The sequence below is a fragment of the Pteropus alecto genome, unplaced genomic scaffold (assembly GCF_000325575.1).
Source record: "Pteropus alecto unplaced genomic scaffold, ASM32557v1 scaffold20, whole genome shotgun sequence".
NCBI classification, from domain to species: Eukaryota; Metazoa; Chordata; class Mammalia; order Chiroptera; family Pteropodidae; genus Pteropus; species Pteropus alecto.
Window position 1 is genome coordinate 44,809,283 of NW_006436298.1, and position 20,328 is coordinate 44,829,610.

The window sequence follows — 20,328 nt, forward strand, 5'->3', positions numbered from 1 at the left end:
AGGATTAACAGCAACTTTTGAGAGGTGGGCAGAACACTTCTGAATTATTTTAATAATTCAGTCCAATGAAGGATCTAATGTCTATCTTCATCACCCTTACCCCCAATAAAGAAAAAGACCTCTTTTGTAGCAAGCTAAGGGCATCAGAGCACTTATCTCATTAAGTGATTGTATACATTTATCTGTTTAAGTGATTGTGTACATTTATAGTGTTTGTCTCCTTTCAGAGTGCAAGTTCCACCAGAACAGAGAGCAATGCCTGTATTTATTCATTCTGATGGCCCAGATCTAGTAAAATGCCTGATATGTAGTGATTCCTCATTAAATATTTGTTGAATTTAATGAATGAATGAATATGGCTATCTAATTTTTTAGAAATTTTTTATTGGGAAGAGTGATACAAATAAAGAGAAGTGTACAACATGTAAATACACATGTCAGTGAATTATCACAAACACAGCTAGAACCCCTCTCCCTCAAGAAGTGAAATAATTCTCATCTCTCTAGAAACTGCTCTTGTGCCCCATCCCAAATACTAACACTTTCTTCTCCCCAAATTAACCATATCCTGACTTTTTACACTATGGTTTAGTTTTAACTTTATGTGAATAGAATCTATATGCTATATTCTTTTCCTCATATTTATGTTTGTGAAATTCATCCACCCTTTTTTTTTTTTTTTTGTATATAACTCTTTTGATCGATAGCACAAGTTAAGGGTCAAATTAAATTTTTTTTCATATGACTATCAAGTCGTTCCAGCACAATTTACTGAAAAGTCTATTCTTATCCTGCCTTTTTTTTTTTTTTTTTGTATATAACTCTTTTGATCGATAGCACAAGTTAAGGGTCAAATTAAATTTTTTTTCATATGACTATCAAGTCGTTCCAGCACAATTTACTGAAAAGTCTATTCTTTACTCATTGCTCATGTGATGCTACTTCTGTCATGGAACACGTGCCCACATATGCATGGGTATGTTTGTGGGTTCTCTATTCTGTACCATTGACTTATCTGTCTTTGTGCAATGTGGCATTGTCTTAATTAAAATAGCTTTATAGTAAGTCTTCATATTTGATGGTACAGGTCTTCTCACTTTGTTGAACAGATTATTGGATCTTCTTGAATTTTTCTGTATAAACCTGAGAATCAGCTTGTCAGTTTCCATAAACTAGGATTTTGATTGGAATTGCATTGCATCTATAGATCATTTTGGAAAGACAGCTTATTTGTAATATTGAGTCTTCCAATTTATGAACATGGTATATTCCTCCATTTATTTAGGTATTCTTTGATTGCTCTCAATTAGAGTTTATAGTTGTCTGCCTACAGGTCTTATACATATTTTGTTAGAATGATTTCAAGGTGTTTGGTTTTTATGCTTTGTAAATTATAACTTTTAAAACATTTATGTTCCTGTTTGTTGCTATTCTATTGTAGTAAAATTAATTTTGTATATTAATCTTGAATAGAAAAACTTTGTTAATAACTTATTCTAATGATTATCTATGAATTATTTAGGATTTTCTACATAGACAACTACATCATCCATGAGTAATGACAATTTTATTTCTTCCTTTCTAATCTTTAACTTTTATTTCCTTTTCCTGCTTCATTGCATTGGTTAGGACCTTTAGTACAAAAAGAGGTAGCAAAGGTTGGAGTCCTTGTTTTTTGGGTTAAATCAGCCATCCCCAACCTTTTGGGCACCAGAGACCAGTGTTCCTATGAGAATCTAATGCCTAATGATCTGAGGTGGAGCTGAAGCGGTGATGTTAGCTCTGGGGAGTGGCCGTAAAAACCAATGAAGCTTCGCTGTCTTGCCTTCCGCTCACCTCCTGCTGTGCAGCCCAGATCCTAACAGGCCACAGAGCAGTAGTGGTCTGTGGCCCGGGGGTTGGGGATCCCTGGGGTTAAATTATGTCCCAACAAAAGATATGTGGAAGTCCTAAACCTCATTATCTGTAAATGTGGCCCTATTTGGAAATAGGGTTTTTGCAGATGTAATCAAGTTAAGCTTAATATCATCCTGGAGTAGGGTATACTTTACTACAATGTGACTGGTGTCCTTATAAAAAAAGATAGAGAGAGACAAACACTGAGGAAAATACCGTGTGAAGATAGGGGCAGAGAGCAAAGTGATGTGTCTGTAAGCCATGGGATGCCAAGGATTGCTGGCAACTACCAGAAGCTAGGAAGAGGCAAGTAAGGATCCCCCTAAACCCTTCAGAAAGAATGTGGCCCAGCCAACACCTTTACTTCATATATCTAGCCTCCAGAACTGTGAGACAAAATTCTGTTTTAAGTGACCCGATTTGTGGTCCTTTGTTATGGCAGTCCTAGAAAACTAATAAACTTGTGTTGGTCCCAGTCCCAGGGTGAAAACTTTCAATATTTCACCATTATATCTGATATTTGTTGAAGTTTATTTTGGGAAGGATATCCTTTTTCAGTTTAAGAAAATTCTAGTCCTAGTTTGTTAAGAGTTTTATTATAAATTTGATCAACATCATCTGTTGAAATCAACCAAAATAATCAGAAGATTTTTTCTTATTCTACTAATGTGGCGAATTGCACTGATTTTCAAATCTTAACCCAATCTTGCATTCTGAATATGCACAATATGTATTGGCCTTTTAATATATTACTGCATATGGTTTGCTCATTTTATTTTTTTTAACCAACTTACCAAAAACTGATAAAAGGCATTTCTCTTGAAGTTCAGGAAAAAACAGTAGGTAAAGTGTGACTCTGGCTCTTCAGTTCAGAGTAGAGCACCAAAATCCCATTTTGATATTAGTGGATAAATTTGCTAATCTGACGTTCAGGATATTAGCACCTACATTAAAAAATCAGACCAGCCTTAATTTTTCCTTTTTTGGAATTTCCTGTCATTTTTTATATCAGGGTTATTCTGGCCCTTTAAAATGAGCTGGTAAATGGTAGCCATCTTTCCTGTCCTCTGAAAAGGTTTGTGTGAGATTGCCATAATTTCTTCCTTAAATGTGAAAAACCTGGAGTTTTCTTTATTGTAAAGTTTTCCATTATAAATTTAATTTTTAAATAGTAGAAAGATTATTAAAATTTTCTATTCTGTCAATTTTTACATGTAATATTTTTGAGGACTTGATCCATTTCATTTATATTTTAAAGTTTACTTACACAAAGTTAATATATCATTCTAATTTTATAGGTCTGCAGGGCCTATCATAAGGGTTTTATTTTTATATTTAACATTGGTTATTGCTTTTTTTTTCCTTGAATAGCTTTATCAAGGAATCAGAGGAATATATTTGATTTTAATTTTATTTCCTTTCCTCTACTTCCATCTGAGTTTAATTTATTGTTATTTTTCTGTCTCCTTGAAATAAACTCTTAATTCATTGAGTGGTTAGCCTTTCCTCTTTTATATTGCTCTATCTGCAATTAAAATAATGAAGTCTCCCTCAATAAGCTCAACTTTGATTGTTCCTCACCAGTTTTGATATGTAGCGTTTTCATTATCATTCAGTTAAAACATTTTCCAATTTATACTTTCATTTCTTTTTTGATGTGTTATTTAGAAGTATAGTGTTTAATTTCCAAAATATGACTTTTGAAGTCTTTTCTTTAGTGATTTCTAGCTTAGATATATTGTGATGAGAGAACATACTCTGTATTACCTCATTATTTTAAAATATGCAGAAACTTGCTTTATGACATAAAATCTGATCATTTTTTGAAGCTATTTCCTGTGTAATCAGTCGGAATTCTGCCTATGTTGTATCCAGTATCTATATATGTCCATTAGATTGTTTGTCAGTCCTGCGTTTCATATCTCTATCCTTACTGAGTCTTTATCTGTTAATTATAAGAGTTACTGAGAGAAGCATATTAAAACCTCTCATTATGACTATAGATTGTCTATTTCTTGTAGGTGTGCAAATTTTTCTTTATTGAGTATAAACAAATCTAATATTATCTTTTGATGAATTGAATTATTTGTCATTATGAAGTGTCACTATTTCTAGTAATGCTTTTTTCCCTTAAAGTCTGATACCATCTTTTTATTGTTGTTACTGAATGTATTGGTTTATCTTTTTTATGATTCTACTTTTAGTCTTTCTGTCCTTGTGTTTTACTATATCATAAATAGCATTAATTGTTTTTTAATGAAGTTCAGTCATCTTTATCTTAAATAGAATATGTTGCCTGTTTACATTTATGTATTTGCTGATATAGTTAGATTTAAATCTAACATCTTAATATTTTCTATTCGTACCTCATGTTATGTTCTTGTTTCTTTTTTCACTTTGATTTAATAGAACAAATTTTAGCATTCTGTATTCTTCCTCTACTAATATGACAGTTACACATTTTTTTATTCCTCTTTCAGAGGTTATACTAAAGATTACATCATGATTCTTGATATTTCAAAGCCTAATGTTACCTGTTACTTTTACTCTCTTTCTCGATAATACAAAACCTCAGGACACTTTACTTCTGTTTGCCATCTCTGGAATTTTATGTGATTGTTGTCATGTCATGTTTTTTATCTTTATTCCCCAGGACATATAATCATTGTTGCCCAATAAAGTCATATGCATTTAGATTTATCCACATATTTACATTATCATTGCTCTTTACTACTTCTAATATTTCTGACTTTGTACCTGAAATCATTTTCCTCCTGCCTGAAGCACTCCATTTGGTATTTCCTTAAGTGCTAGTCTGCTGGTGAGAAATGATTTTATTTTTATTTGTCTGAAAATGTTATTCTTGATCGATATTCTGCCCAGTATAAAATTATTTTCTTTTAGCAGCATATGTCACTTCTTTTGACTTCTAGCTTCTATTATTTCTATTTAGAAATCTGCTATTAGTCCAACTGTTACTCCTTTGAAGGTAGTCTGTCTTTTTTGAAATTTGTATTATTTTAATATTTTCTCTTTGTATTTAGTTTTTAAACAGAGTTATTAGAATTTGCTTAATTGTATATTTCTTTCTGTTCATCCTGCTTGGGATTCATCGGGCTTCTTGACTCTATGACTTGATGTTTTCTATAATTTTGGAAAATTCTCAGTCATTAACTCTTCAAAAATCACTTTTTATCAATTTCATGACCTGATACAGTTACTTTCATTTGTGTGCATTCCTGTATGGACTCTTTCACATGTTTCAAAAAAAAGTTTAAAGTGATATAATCACTTTAGTGTAAAATTCTACAATTAAAATTAATGATAAAATATAAGACTAAATATTAAATGTATGAGCTATGTATTACATGTATGTAAATGCATTGCATGTATAAATTAGAAAACGGATTAGATAATTTGTTGGCAGTTATCAAAATATCAAAATAATATCGAAATAAATAAGGTAGGTATATTTTTGTAGCTTGCTCCTTTTGTTGTAGTTTTGATTTATCACAAGACTGCTTGTGTTTTGTTTATTAATGAGTTATGAGTAGTAGAGAGTATAGTTTTATCATATTTAGTTTTTTTCTAGTTATCGGAGCTAGCTTTAGATTTCTGCTACTTGCAAAATAAATGTGGCTCTCAAAGCTACATTTCAATGTCTTTCAAAACCCTTTACTATTTGTTCGCTGTTAACTTTCCCCTCATTTATGTAAATGACATCTTAGTTGAGTCAAATATTACCTTTTCCTTAAACTACAATGGAAGTGGCACAAATACTTTTGTTAAATTAAGTTCATAGTTAGCAAATAAATGCTTTTTGGGGTATTAGCTATTTTGAATGGTGAGGTTTTGCCTGGGAAATTTCTTTCAAGTATTAGAACGCAGGAAGCATACAGTAACCTTAGATCATCAGGAGACACTGGAGTCTACTGGCCTAGACTCAGGATTACTTTGCAATTACTGAGACTTTCATATCGTCCTTGTCTTTAGTGTACATAGCACGTTTTTCTAGAGCTAGTCATGTACCCAAATATTCTCCTCTTCCTGGTCTGCTCCTGCCAAACTTTCAGTGTCAAAGTCTTCAAGGAATTAAAAAGATATCTTTCTTTTCTTTGCCAACCTGGATGAAATTTACCAACACTCAATGACAGGCAATGACCCCATTCTCACCCTCCCTAAGCTCCTTTACCAACCAGAACAGAAGCAGTCACATTGACATTTGCTGACACTTATCCATACTGGACACTGGAGTACAAAAATGAAGATGTGAAGATGCGTGATTCCTGTCCTCAAGGAGCTTCAAAGGCAGGATGTGCACATGAAAAGGGTTTAAACTATGTACAATAACATCTGTTGCATGCTAAGTGATGGCCCAAAGAGTATGGAGTAGGAGATCCAGCTCACTGGGAAAGATTGCAGAAGGGAAATCTAACCTTTATTGAGTTCCTATTATGTACACAGAGCTTTACATACAATATCCCCTTTACCCCTGTGAGGTAGGGTATTGTTAGAAACAGATAAAACTGTGGAATGAAAGTTCATCTGAAACTTTAATATGCTTCTGCAAAGTTCAAGTGTGATGGAAATTTCACAAATAGTTAACAAAGTAAGTGGTCAAAAATGGTTTATTTTGGGAACATGGAAGCATAGTTGGATTTGAGTATGATAATTGGGAAGTGATAAGAAGTGACAAGGAAGTGTATGGTTCTTGTAATTTAGAGTGAAGCAGGAGATTGATTAAACATTGGTCATAGTCCAAAAATTAGGGAAAATTTATTTATGCAAAGGAACTAAAATCTAGCTCTTTGAAACCCTGATGACTCCTACTTCATGCTGCATTGATCTGTGTTGGATGTGTCTACCCTGACGGTTCAGGCAACCTTTTAAAAAAATTCTTTGGAGACAATTTGTTATTAAATTGATCTGTATATTTATGTTCTCTCCTATTCACTGTTATTTACTATTCAGCAAGGCTGCCAACTTTTAAACAGTCTTGGCATAAATGTTTCTAAACCTTTGCTGATAGATGTGTTGTATCTAACAGTTATGGAGTCCATTAACATGAAGCACTAAAACACACAAAGAAACAAAGAGATTTATAAGCATATGAAATGCCCTCACCAGAGACAGTTGAAATAATAAATCCAAAGTCAAGGGAACATTTGTGAAGTTACTATGAGCAGATTTATCTACTTCAAACAAACATGTTTTGCGGGACTGAATTATACTATATATTATGCTGAATTTAAAATGTACAGTACAAATTGACTCTCATTTATCGATAATGACTTCTCATCGTGTTTAAAGACACCCTAATATTGTAGAAAAAGAGACAAACTTTAACTACTTCTATCATTTGCATTCTTGGTAATAATAGTTGCCTGAATAATTTTTCTTTAAAAGTTGGAAATTTGGGAAAGCTCAAACTATTAGTATTTTTAAGTGACATTAAAAGACTTCCAGCATTTCTGTTTTACAAAAATCCAGTTCTGAGCCCAACTGCTAGTAGCAACAATAGTCTAGAGGACAATTTTTCCTTGGCTGCAACTTGAGATATAATTAGCATCCCCAGAAACAAACATCCCCCCACCAAAAAAAAAAAAAAGTTGGCAAAGTCAAATGGTGGCATCTATCTCCTCGTTAAAACATCAGATTGACAAAGTCCATATGTGACTCTGTTTCAAAAAGTTCCAGCTCTTTTAAACAATGGCATTCTTATCATTTTGTGTGTTCAGTGCTGGCCATAGGCTAACAGTGTGTGTCAATTTCTCTTTCAATATCTTTCCTCCATCAACTGATAAGCCAGTCGCTTCTAGGATTTCTGGTCATGAGCATTGCTTAAGAAGGAAAGCTGATAGTACATATTTGAAATTGTTACAGAAAACATTCCTTCTCATCTTGTTTTGTTTGTTTGCTTGTTTGCTTTTTTCCTGTTTGAAGGTAGGTCTAAAGGCCACCAAGCTTTCAGGTTGAGATGGCCGCCAGGACACTGGAGTGGCAGTTTAATATGCTTTCCTTGGAGAGAAAAGATACTGAAATTGTAAATCGAACCTGTATTCACTGTCATAGGGCTAATCCATGGCCATAAAATTAAGAGTCAAATATAAGATAAACTGCAAGCCACTGTTTTCACATATATCTATACAAACAAGCTAATGCATTATTTTAGGAGGGAAAACAAAATTCTTAATTGCTCCTTAAACATGTGGCTCTAAGTATGGGCCTATTAAGCAACTACTTTTGAGCAAACTAATTTTTCCCATATGGATTTTTTTTTAATAAAAAAGGTTAAAATTCAGGAAAATAAAAGGAAAAAATGTCAGTCCTAATTCCCCAAAGTAAGTACTATTAGTGTTTTAGTGTTTTGTTTTGTTTTTTCAACCTTTTGGTTATTCTGCTTTCTACCTTTGCATTTTATTTTTTCATTGAATTCAATTAACATAATGCTCTGGGATGTCTTTTACGATGCTATGTAAGTTATGAGTTTAAAACATATTTTTTGAAGAAGAAAGATGATTTACAAAAATGAAAAAGCATTAAGGCTTGTCTCTCCTGTAGCACAACAACAAAATTGTTAGAAAGAAAAGATTTTTCAAATCTTGTAAACCCCACAGTGTAGTTTTCGAATGTAGTCACTAAAAATCAAATTTGAAAAGATAACAGGGAGAAGGAAAAAGAATCCCAGCCTAGACAGCGGGGGTGTATGGAGACTGATTCCTGTCTCTGGAAGCACTCCGAGTCCCCCACCTGCTCTTAGGACTACACCAGCATCTTGCAAACCTCTGCACGCCTCCTGCCTCCTCCTGCTGCTGCCGCCAGCCAGGCCAGGATGGAATGTGGCAGGGGTCTGGCAGAAATGCCCTGCCCCATCAACCCTGCTTCTAGAATCTTACGATATCAGAACAGGAAGGACTTTAATCCAGCGCCTCTCACTTGACAGATAAGAATGCAGAGGTCTCGGGAAGCGAAATAACTCCATACAGGGGTGGCTTTGTCACCAGCAGCAATCCTCCCTCCCCCAGAGTCTGAACGGGAGCAGGCCACTTCTCCACTTCTCTACAGCTGGTCTGTGCACTAGGCTGCCAGCAGAGGACTTCCCAGCAGCGGTGGCCACAGTTGACCTATTTTCAAGCTTAAGCCCAGATGGAAGTTTTTAAACAGGGAATAAAGAGGATTTTTACCTCTCTTTCTAGCAAGGGCACATCATAAACTGATTTGAATGATTGTGAAAAGCCTCTATGGTTTCCATTCAATGAGAGAACACGCCAGAGGCAATAAAGTCTTTCAAGGCTTGAAGTAAATCTTAGATTCTAGACTCTCGTGGCTTGAAGAGGCTTTATAAAGGTGATATTTTGGTATAAGTAGATGATTTTTAAGCTACAATTTTAAAAAATGACATTAATTTCATTCAAGAGGTTACTAAAAATTCCTGCCTTCAACTGCAGTTATAAAAATAGTTTTTCAATTTTTCTGAACTGCAAAAAAAGAAGTGGGAAATTATTAGTCATAATGATGGTTGCGTTTGCCTTGCGAAGATGGATATCGAATGTGGAATTTCTGTATAATTACTGAATGTGGAATTTCTGTATAATTGCCTAATTGCATCAGTTCTGAATTTACCCATGTGTGATAAACCTCATTCCATTATGCAGTCCCTTTTGTAATGTGGCTTTGCAGCTCATTTTATCCAGAAGTGGTATTCATTTCTCCACCTTTTGAACTTGGGCTGGCCTTGCTTGCTTTGACCAATAGAATGTGACGGAAGTGAAGTGGTTTGAGTTCCTCAGCCTTGGCCTCAAGTGGCTTCACAGCTCAGCTTTCATTTCTTGGAGCACTGAGAAAGACTGCCACCTAAGGCAGTGGGTCTAGCCTGCAGGAGATTGAGAGGCCACATGGACTAGACTCAGGCACCAAAGCTAGCACCAACTGCCACTGCCAGACGTGTGAGGGGGGCCAGCTTAGACTTCCAGCCCAGCAGCCAGCTGCATGCAGTGGTGTGGGTGGGTGAAGGCCAGACTGGCAGAGGAATTGCCTAGTCAACTCAGAGACGTGCAACAGATAATAGATTGTTGTTTGAAGACACTAAGTTTTTTGGGGTGATTTGTTATGCAGTAATAGATAACCAATACTCCCTGTCACAATCTTTTAATCTGTAATTACGATATAGGAGCTTATTTCCTTAAGTGAATCCTTGCGATTCCTCTGCAATGGTCCATTGTTCTTCATGCAGAGAGACAGATTCCTTGTTAGGAAAGCTGTTGACTTTCTTAATAAAAGAACACTTCAGTCTTCTAAGGGTAGTAGAGAGAGAGAACCTCAAATAGGAAGAGGTACTTCTCCCTCTCTCTCTCTCATCACTATTGCCACCCCAGCATGGATACAGACTGGTCCCCCGAAGAAAATGGACCTACACACACACACACACACACACACACACACACACACCCCAAGGTCACACGGCTAATAATGGTAGAACCTGGACTCAGGCCCAGCATATTGGCTCCAGAGTCTATACAGTTAACAACTACACTCTACTGCCCAAAGAGTTGTGTATGGTGGCTCCTAGATGTGTCTATCTTAGGAGCCCTGAGTCCCAACCCATTCTAGTAGATTTCCTGCTGCACTTGCTCCTTATCTAACTCCCATCTCCCCTCCCTGGCCAGACACTGTTTCCCCTCCACCATCTAGAAGCACCCTCCTGTCTAGACTCCAGAGTCCAGGCTGAAGGGTGGGAGCTTCTTCATCCCAGCAGAGTAATGTGGGGAATTCCTAGTCCCTTTAGGATGTGGCAGATATTGTAAGTGCCTCACTCAACGCATTTTCTAACTTGCCTCTAGTTGTCTTCTTGTACTATGGAGGTTGGAACATTAGACCTACATTCCCCAGGACTCCCTTGTACTAGTCTCCACAAGTGACCTAGCCTTCACCAAGAATACATGCCGTTTAGGATGAGGAGGCAGAGATGGCAAATGTGAACAGTGTCATGAGATCAGATCTGGCAAGTGCAGTGAGTGAGGCACCTGACTTTCCTGGTTCAGCTTTGTTGAAGATTTTAGAGTCCAGGGCATGTCCAGGGTGTGGCAGATGGCAGTGGAAGGGAACTTTTACTGGAATAGTTGGAACTTTTAATGGAGTAGTTGGCCATTTCTCCTGACTGCTTTGAAACTGGCTGAGTAAAAACCAAGCCCAGTGCTTTAACCTTTGCAGAAATTCTATAAAGTACCTACTATTTTTTAGTAAAACTCCTCTGCTTAAACTAGCTAACATGGATTCTTCTGTCTGCAATCAAAAAACCTGACCAATACGAGGAGATACTGCACCCCCAACCATAGGAGTCACCCCTACAAACAAAGAACATTGGAACACAGTAGCCCAACTTCCATATGAGTAGCTGCAAGGGCATTTTCCTTTGATTCCAATTTCTACCTGCCAGCTCCACCGTAAGAGTGGAAATTCAGAGGTGATACTGGGGGTAACAGGAGTAAGGCCATAAAATCTGCTTCAGAAAGCAAATGATGAGTCAGGGATAGGCCGAGCCAGCAACAAAGTCAACCCACAGAGACCTCAGGTCTTAGCAAAATGAGCAAGAGAATCCACATCTGAAAGCAAGATCGAGCTTCTTGGGAGAGGAAAGCCAGGATACCAGGTCCAAACCGAACTCCATGGACAACATTTGACAGAGTCAGGAACCTTTCATGAAGAACTCTAGCCCTCCCACAGGCTTGCATGTACTAATCTTTGTGGCACAATACATAGGACATGTCTTAGAATGTAATTGGTGACCTTTTTCTCTGTGACATGAGGAAATGAGGGAATGATATCTCCTACCCAGATATGAGACTTTTTAAAAATTGTGCTTTGGCTCTCTCATCCTAGGAATGGAATAACTTTCATACTGAATAAGCTAACATCAGCTCATGAATATATTTTGTTTTAAGACATAAAACGAATCAGGTAATTTTTCTCAGTCAATCAACATAGCATAAAAAATATGTGACACTGACTCTTAGCAGGTCTTTTTCTGAAACTTAGAAGAGGGAGACTCAAGAAGAAATGCAGGGTGTTACAAGAGATGTCAGTTTTTTGGCATTTTCAACATTTTAATTACTACTTCTTTAAAAAATAAGCACTGAAAAAGTCATTGCTTTGAGTGACCATCTTCTTTTGCTTGTCTACATGAGGACACACACATGCTAACTGCATAACTATAAATTGCAGCGGATTTCAGCTGTGCTACAGAAATCTACAGATTAATGTTTCTCTAAAATATTATAATAGTTTACGCCATGCCACCCTGAACACACCCGATCCCGTCTGATCTCGAAAGCTAAGCAGGGTCGGGCCTGGTTAGTACTTGGATGGGAGACCACCTAGGAAGACCAGGTGCTGTAGGTGTAAAAACTAAATAAATAAATAAGTAAATAAGTAAGTAAATAAATAAATAAAGTGTTATAATAAAGATTTTGATTGTTTTACATAAAAATGCACAAGGCGATTGATCAGGGTTTATCTACATCAAATGCTCAATAAAGTATTGTTGATTGTTTTAAACTTTTATTACTACACATATCGTGTCAGGTTTTGTTTCTGGAAACTCCTTTTCTCTTATTGTTTAGTTACCATTTAAGGGGGAATAGTCTACATTTACCTTTTTCTCTCCTAGTCATTTCTGTTTTCTCCGTTGAAGGTTAAAACTTAAAACATCATGCACGATATTAATTAATTTTTTCTTCTTCCTTTCTTTTTTCAATCAATCTTTCCTTTTAAAATTCAGAAGCCCTAGTCATTACCTCATGGTTTTATCTGATATGTTTACTTTAGCTGATTAAAATAGTTTTTAATATGTCTCATAGTTAAATTTATCATATAATCTTGAATTACATACTTCTCACAATTAGAAAAATATTTACAATGGAGTAAAAACAAAGCACAATAGAGCTTCCTAGATGATATGACACATTGAACAAATTCGTCTAATTTTGCTCTTTTCTGAAACCCTGTAAAAACTACGGTAAAAAGATAAATTCACCAGGGCAGGGTGGATACAACAGGAGATAAGAACGACATCTTGTAAATTGGAAAGCAGGTGGACAGGTGGCATCTTAGCAGGTGCAGGAAACTGAATTCTAAACCTGAAGTGGAGAAAGCTGAGAACAAACTTGATGGCCGTGCACGGTCCTCAGAAGGCTTGGGACTGGCAGCAGCAGGCACTTCTGGAACTGGAGGCGGAGGGTGGGGTGAATAGCAAACTAAGGAAACATGATGAGAGCTGTTGTGGAAGTGAGTAGACCCTCCTCTGCACCTGGCTGGCTGCCCCTCCACCCCGGAACCTGCCCTTCTCCCAGCCCAGCGAGACACTGGAGGTTTATTCCCTTCAGAGGGTAAACTGGGAGGGGTCAGGCAAAGCTACAAGTGGGGCTGCCGTATTAAAATAAGGAAATTAAGCCAATGTTTGTGCAATGAATGATGAGTCTGTTCAGCCTTTTCTTCTATTTAACTCTCAATACAGGAAGCCGGCCTTTTCCCTTCTATGCAGGAGAGATAGAAAGTATTCCAAGTGGAAACTGACCAGCCCTAGAGAATAAATGTTCCCAGACAACCCAGACAGATCATCCTACAGTAAAGATCAACATGGATAAACCCAAACCAACCACCTCAAAACTTCCAATCAGCTTTCTCGTTCCCCATATTAAACATAAGCAGACAGCCGCTGGTTGCCAAATACCTGAAGAATGTTGCTAAAGCCGAAGAGAAAAGCTAAAATGAACCAACGGGGCGGGGCTCAGGGAGTATCTCATATCCCCAGAAAATAAAATGAAATATAAAATAAAATAATAAAATAAAACAAAACACCAAACCAAAGAGATCATTAATATCCTTAGAAAGTTCTGAGGAGATACTGCATTTAGGGAACATAAGCTACTGGCCAAAAACAAAAAACAAACAAACAAAAACCCACTAAAACCACCAAACAAACCAAAAAAACCAATAAAACAAAACCCCAAGAACTTTCAAAGAAAAATATTGTTTAGAAATTAAAAGCATAATAGCAGAAATGGTTTTAGAATTGGAATTCGAAATATTGAATAAATTTTCCAAAGCATAGAGAAAACAAGACAAAGAAATGAAAACTAGGAGATTAAAGATAATAAAATTAGATATTTAGTATAGAAGTTCCAATAATAGGAGTTTCTTTAAAAAGAGAGAACATAGAAAAAATAAGGGAAGAAAGTATCAAAAAATATTTCTAGAACTGAAGAACATGAATCTTGATGAATGAGCCCACTAGATGTCCAGCATCATGAATCGAAAGTGATCTGCATCAAAACACATCACCCCAAAATTTCGAAATAAAAGGAAAGTTCTACAAGTTTCAAAAAAAGGCAAAACAACTCACATACAAAGGATCAGGAATCTGAATTATTTCAAACTTCTCTGCTGTATCACTCGGAGCTGAAAGACAATAGAGGAATGATTCCAAATTCTGAAAGGAAGTTATTTCCAGCCTAGAATGCATTGGCAGCCCAAATATCGATCATGTGTAGAATAGAGACATATTCGAACATGAAAGTTCTAAAAAGATTTACTTTCCATCTACCCTTTCTCTGGAGACCGTGACCACCAAAGCAAGGGAATAAATATAGCAATAAAAAAGAGGATATGGTACGTGGAGCTGGAACGCAGCAGCATGGTGACAGGAATTCTCACGATAATTGGGAACAGGATGCCAGGGTGACAGCTGCACGCCAGGTGAGGAGGGAAACCAGTTCTGATTGAAGCAATATGACACAAGAGCTAGATGTAGTCCTTTATGCTGCTTTTTTTCTCCTCATGAATCTATTAAAGGCTGTGTCCCACCAAAATAAGAGAGTACGCCAAGCAGGAGACCCAGAGACAGGGAATCCAAACAAAGATTGACAGTTCAAGGATGACAGCCAAGGGAGAGTGAAGTTCTCTGGGACGATGTCTTTAAAAAAAAAAGTGTCTGTGTGTGTGTGTGCACTGATAGATTAACTGACAAAATTGGTCCATGAATGAAATGTTTTAATTAAAAGGCTTTTGGATGGTGTAGGAAGAATTAAGAAGAAACTAAGCAAAGAACATAAGCAAATGAAAAATCAAGGCAAGTATTAATTTCAGAAAAACGAAGAGTATATAACATTGAATATATTTAACCCAAAATTATTCTATAACGATACTGGGAGGATGGGGCATGTGAAACAGATGGATGGTAGTGTAAGAAAATTAAATCTTCAACTCCCATAACAGGAAATCACGGGATAACGTCTAAAAGAGGAAGCAAAGATAGCATCACTTTATATTTAGTATTAATATATAGTATTTAGGAGTAAAGTGTCAGGATGTTTGCAACTTAACTTTTTAAAGAATTCTTCAAAAATATGTGTATAATTATATGTATTATATATGCTTTCTGAAATTTTTAGAATAAAAATTATGAATTAAAACTTACGATCTAGAAAAATTAAGATGTATAAATTCTGAAAGTAACAGCTCAAAGTGGGGCCCTCTGAAGACAGAGTCCAGAAGGGTGGCAGGAGTAAGTGAGAGACTGGTATTTTTGTGAGAAGCCTTTTAGTTGTTACTTTTTGATTTCTAAACTATGATCACGCCTCACCTAGATAAAAATAAAATTTTTTTAGAAATTTTAAAAGGCTCATGGTTCAGTTACATTCTACCAAGACTTGTGGGTAAGTCCTTAATCACAGAACGCCAGAGGGTTCTGAACTATTATTTGAAGAAGGTTCAACTAGAACCTCTACTCGAAGTCAACATCACTGATTCTCTCATCAAACACAGGCTTATTTGTTTATTTAAACTTTGTCTTTCTTCATTAAAGGTCTGAAACTGTTTCCGGATTACCAAATTGCATTGAATGGAAACGAGGATGAATGTTGCTGTTTTGTCACAGAAATTTGCACTTGTATTCAGGTTTATCCTCTTCACAGTCAGCTAACAAACCCAGTCTTCCTAGATTCCTAGTCTCTAACATGGAAAAAAATATGGAGCATGTGCAACAAAAATAGCTCAAATGTAGAATCACTTGGGGAATAATTTGGACTTACATAGTTAAATGAAAAATCTCCAAAGTCATATTCGCCAGAATTACATCCAAGAACAACGTTTTATTTAGCAACTAACTGAGATGAATAGCAGCTTCAGTAGCTCTAAGCAAAGGCTCTATTCATCAAATTTAAGGACACAGGCAAAGGAAATGGATTCATTTCTGGACCTGATTGAGTTTCCACGGTTAGATGCATTGGAGGGAGACACGGTCTGAATGCCCCAATTCTGTGATCATTGCCTGCATGCAATCTGGTCTGGAACACCCCGCCCCTGTATCCTCAAGTCCAGCCAGCTCCCCGCATGGAAGAGACTGTTATCTCCATAGCACTTTTGGAATAATCAGTGAGATCTTTAACAAGTACCTGTGATCTTTCAATGGAAGTACAGATTTCTTTTGGGAGATGCCTGTATGTATGAAGTAGGAGATGCATAAAATATTGGAATATCTTATGAAAAAAAGGGCCCAGCTTGGTGCCTTGCGTTTAGATGGTGCTCTAGCCATGCTTGTTAAATCAGTTGAAGGTCTCATGTTAAACCTGTTAAGTTTGACACAGCTATAAGATTTATTTTCACCTCCTCCTCATCGTCCTGAGTGTCTGCTTGGGAACTAGAGGCCTTTCTCCTATGGCATGTTATCACTCTTTTGAGTCACTGGCCCAGTTTCTTAACTCACTTCTAGAATGTAAACTCCGTGAAGGCAGTGGCCACATCTGTCTCATTTGCCCCACACAATGCAAGGCATATAGCAAGCAGATGGAAAATACTTGTTATAGGAGCAGGTTTGGTTCTGGTTTTCTCTTCTCAACACACAGGAGGCTTGTTTGATGTCAGGATGCTGGGTTCCTTACTTAACTCATTAACTTGGGTGTGTAAGCTTTGTCTCTGGGGTCAAAAGACCCTGGATTTGAGCCCCAATTTTCCCTATTAGCTATGAGACATCAGACTATTTATTTAATCTGTCTGAGCTTCAGTATCTTAATCTCTAAAAAAGAGGTAATAGTAACACCTCTTCAAGATTTTGGTGAGAGTTAATTGAGATTGCGTGTGTGTGTGTGTGTGTGTGTGTGTGTGTGTGTGTGTGTGCAGACACACATCTGTCTAGGATATATAGAATCAAGTACTTCATAAGCACTCAATACTGTTAGACCTTTACTGTTCACAGCCCGAGTTACTGATGTGTAGAAATACTTGAAAGTAGTACTAAGGAGCTGCAAACTACTTTTAATAGCTCAAAAAGACTAATAGAATTGTTATATTTGCTTATAATGTTAACTAAAATGTTGAGCTCTTTTGAGAAATGTATCAACTTACTGTCTCATGCTAGTCAGCAATTTTTCTTGGTATTACATGTCTAAGGTTAATTAAAACTGAGAAAATGAATTATTCATATATGCAACTTAATATATGAACTCAAAATATGTAGTTTATGAGGTGTCCTTGGTTGCTTAGAACTGCAATGGACCCTTGGTTATTCAGAACCACACGTTTTGGGCCTGGATCACAATTCCAGGATTATGATGGGCTTAGAGAATTTGGGGGACTGAAGTGTTCACTGCTGGACACTTTGAGTGTGTTTAGTAATAAAACTAAACCAGTTTTATAATGACAGCTTATAATCTGGCTATATGAAGCTATTATAATTTCGTCTAAACTCATAACAACTGCATATGGCTAATTTGTGTTAGAGGATTTTATTGTAAATCCCTAAATAGTAAATAATGAATAATTTTACCACAGCCTTTATTACTAGATGACCAGAATCTCAGTGGCATGAAATGTCTCTGGCATTCTAAAGAAAAATAGTTATATTTAAATAGTCCATACTATTTGTGAAATCCTGTAAAACCCTCAACTCTCTTGTATTTTGTTCTTTAAAATGTTTTAAGAAATTATCAGCTAGCACACTTTGGGGAGATAGTATAGAGATGTAATATTAGAAAAGAGTAACTATTTGTCAGCCTCATAAATATGCTAAAAATTCTAATGGTTTCATCATACTTCACTTGTTTATTACGAAATTCCTATGGGACTGTTTATGGTATGAAAGAAAGAAAAAGAGGAAAGAAAAAAGAGATCTTTTAATCTTTTGGTAGTATTTCCTAACTCCTTTAATATGTGGATAATTTTTATGTTATTTTCTATTTTTAAGTCAAATGTCCCATTGTCCTGATTTGAACTAGACTGAGGTCAGGTTGAAATTTGAGAGAGGACATTTTTTACTATCAGTGCAATTAAACATTAAGCCATTGCAACCGTAAGGCCAATTTGTGTTTTCTTAAACTAAAGATGTTTTTACTCACCCCTTCCATATTTTTATCATTACCCTGTTGAAAATATTGTGAAAACCTGCTCTAAGGGAAACTGATATACCACAAGTAACTGTGTGACATTTGTGCCTATTAGGCATATAAAATGACTTATATATTTCTGTCACCTGTTCATAAAGAATTTGTGATGTATGTTTTATTGTTTTCCGCCAGGGTCAATTCTATAATGAAGCTTGATATTCTAGAATAAATTTTTAAGATGTTGCCTACTTATTTGGATAAGAATTGTCTATTTTAATCTTTTATTTTCAAAATAGAAATTAATTAAAAAATCAAATGTTGTGTATAAATTGACCACAACTTGAATCTCGTAAAAATTTGAAAGGGATGTCTAGATTTTCTAATGGAGTGTACATACATTTTAATGACTATTACCTCAAAGCAATACTATCTAGCATTTTATATTACTGTTCCATGATACAAAAATGTAATAAACGACATCTCATTTTGTTCCTACAATAATGCTATCAAGTAGGTGGTACGAATATTATTGGCACAAATATCTCACTTTATAGATGAAGAAATTGAAGCTCACAGGAGTTTAAGTTATTTGCTCATAGTGAAATGTCTAATCAGCATTAAAATCAGGACTCCATCTCTGGTCCTCTTACACGTAGTTCTGTATTTCTTTTCTTTTTAAAAAATGAGATCAAATTTACGTAACATGAAAATTAACATTTTTGTACCTTTACATCCCCATGACTTATTTATTTTATAACTGGAAGTCTATAACTTTTGACACCCTTCACCCATTTTACCCAGCCCCCAACCCCCACCTCTGGCAACCACCAATCTGTTCTCTGCCTCTATGAGCTTAATTTTTTTTTTTTTTTAGATTCCACATATAAGGGAGATCATATAGTATTTGTCTGTCTGACTTATTTCACTTATCATAATGCCCTCAAGGTCCACCCATGTTGTCACAAGGAGAAGATTTCTTCTTTTCTTATGGCTGAATCATATTCCATTGTTTATATATACCACAACATAAACGATTTTAAAGTATACAATTCAGTAGTGTTTAGTGCATTCACAATGTTGTGCAAGCATCACCTCCATCTAGTTTAAAACATTTTCGTCACCCCAAAAGAAAACTCCATACCCATTAAGCAGTCTCTCCCGGTCCCGGGTCCCACCAACCTGCTTTCCATTTCTGTGGGTTTGTCTATTCTGGATATTTCATATAAATGAAGTCATACCTCATGTGCCCTTTTGTGCCTGGCTTCTTTCACTTAACATAATGTTTTCGAAGTTCATCCACATTGTAGCATATACCACTACTTTATTCTTTTTCATGGATTGTAATACTGCCTTTTATGAAAATACTATAATTTCTTTATTCATTGATAGATATTTGGATTGTTTCCACTTTTTGGTTTTTGTCAACAGTGCTGCTAAAAACATTTGGACATTTGTTCAAATAATACCAATTATTGCTAATGGGTATGTGGACTGTTTTCATTTTTTTTGACCATTATGAATAATGCTGCTATGAACGTTCATGTACAGATTTTTGTGTGGGCATATGTTTTCAATTCTCTTGTGTGTATATCTAAGAGGGGAAATGCTGCGTCATAAGAGAATTCTATGACTAACTTTCTGAGGAACTGCCAAACTGTATTTCACTGCAGTTGTACCATTTTACATTCACATCAGAAATGTAGGAATGTTCTAATTTGTCCATATCCTCACTGACAGTTATTTTCTGTGTGTGTGCGCGTGTGTGTGTGTGTGTGTGTGTGTGTGTGTGTGTGTTTTAATTATATCCATCCTGGTTGGTGTGAAGTGGTATCTTATTGTAGTTTTGATTTGTAAATTTCCCTAATGACTAATAATATTGAGCATCTTTTCTGGGCTTGTTGGCCATTTGCATATTTTCTTTGGAGAAATGCCTAAGTCCCTTGACCAATTTTAAAAATTGGTTTTCTTCTGTATTTCTTTTTTAAAAATGTAAATTATGCTTTCTCCACTAGAATTTCACATTTGCTCCCTTGGAAAATTTACCTTCCTGCTCCAT

General features: G+C 35.9%; 1 pseudogene; it reads left to right on the top strand.

Annotated features, from left to right (window-relative positions):
- Nucleotides 1-12,176: 12,176 nt before the first annotated feature.
- Nucleotides 12,177-12,294, top strand: LOC112480972 (annotated as a pseudogene).
- Nucleotides 12,295-20,328: the final 8,034 nt, after the last annotated feature.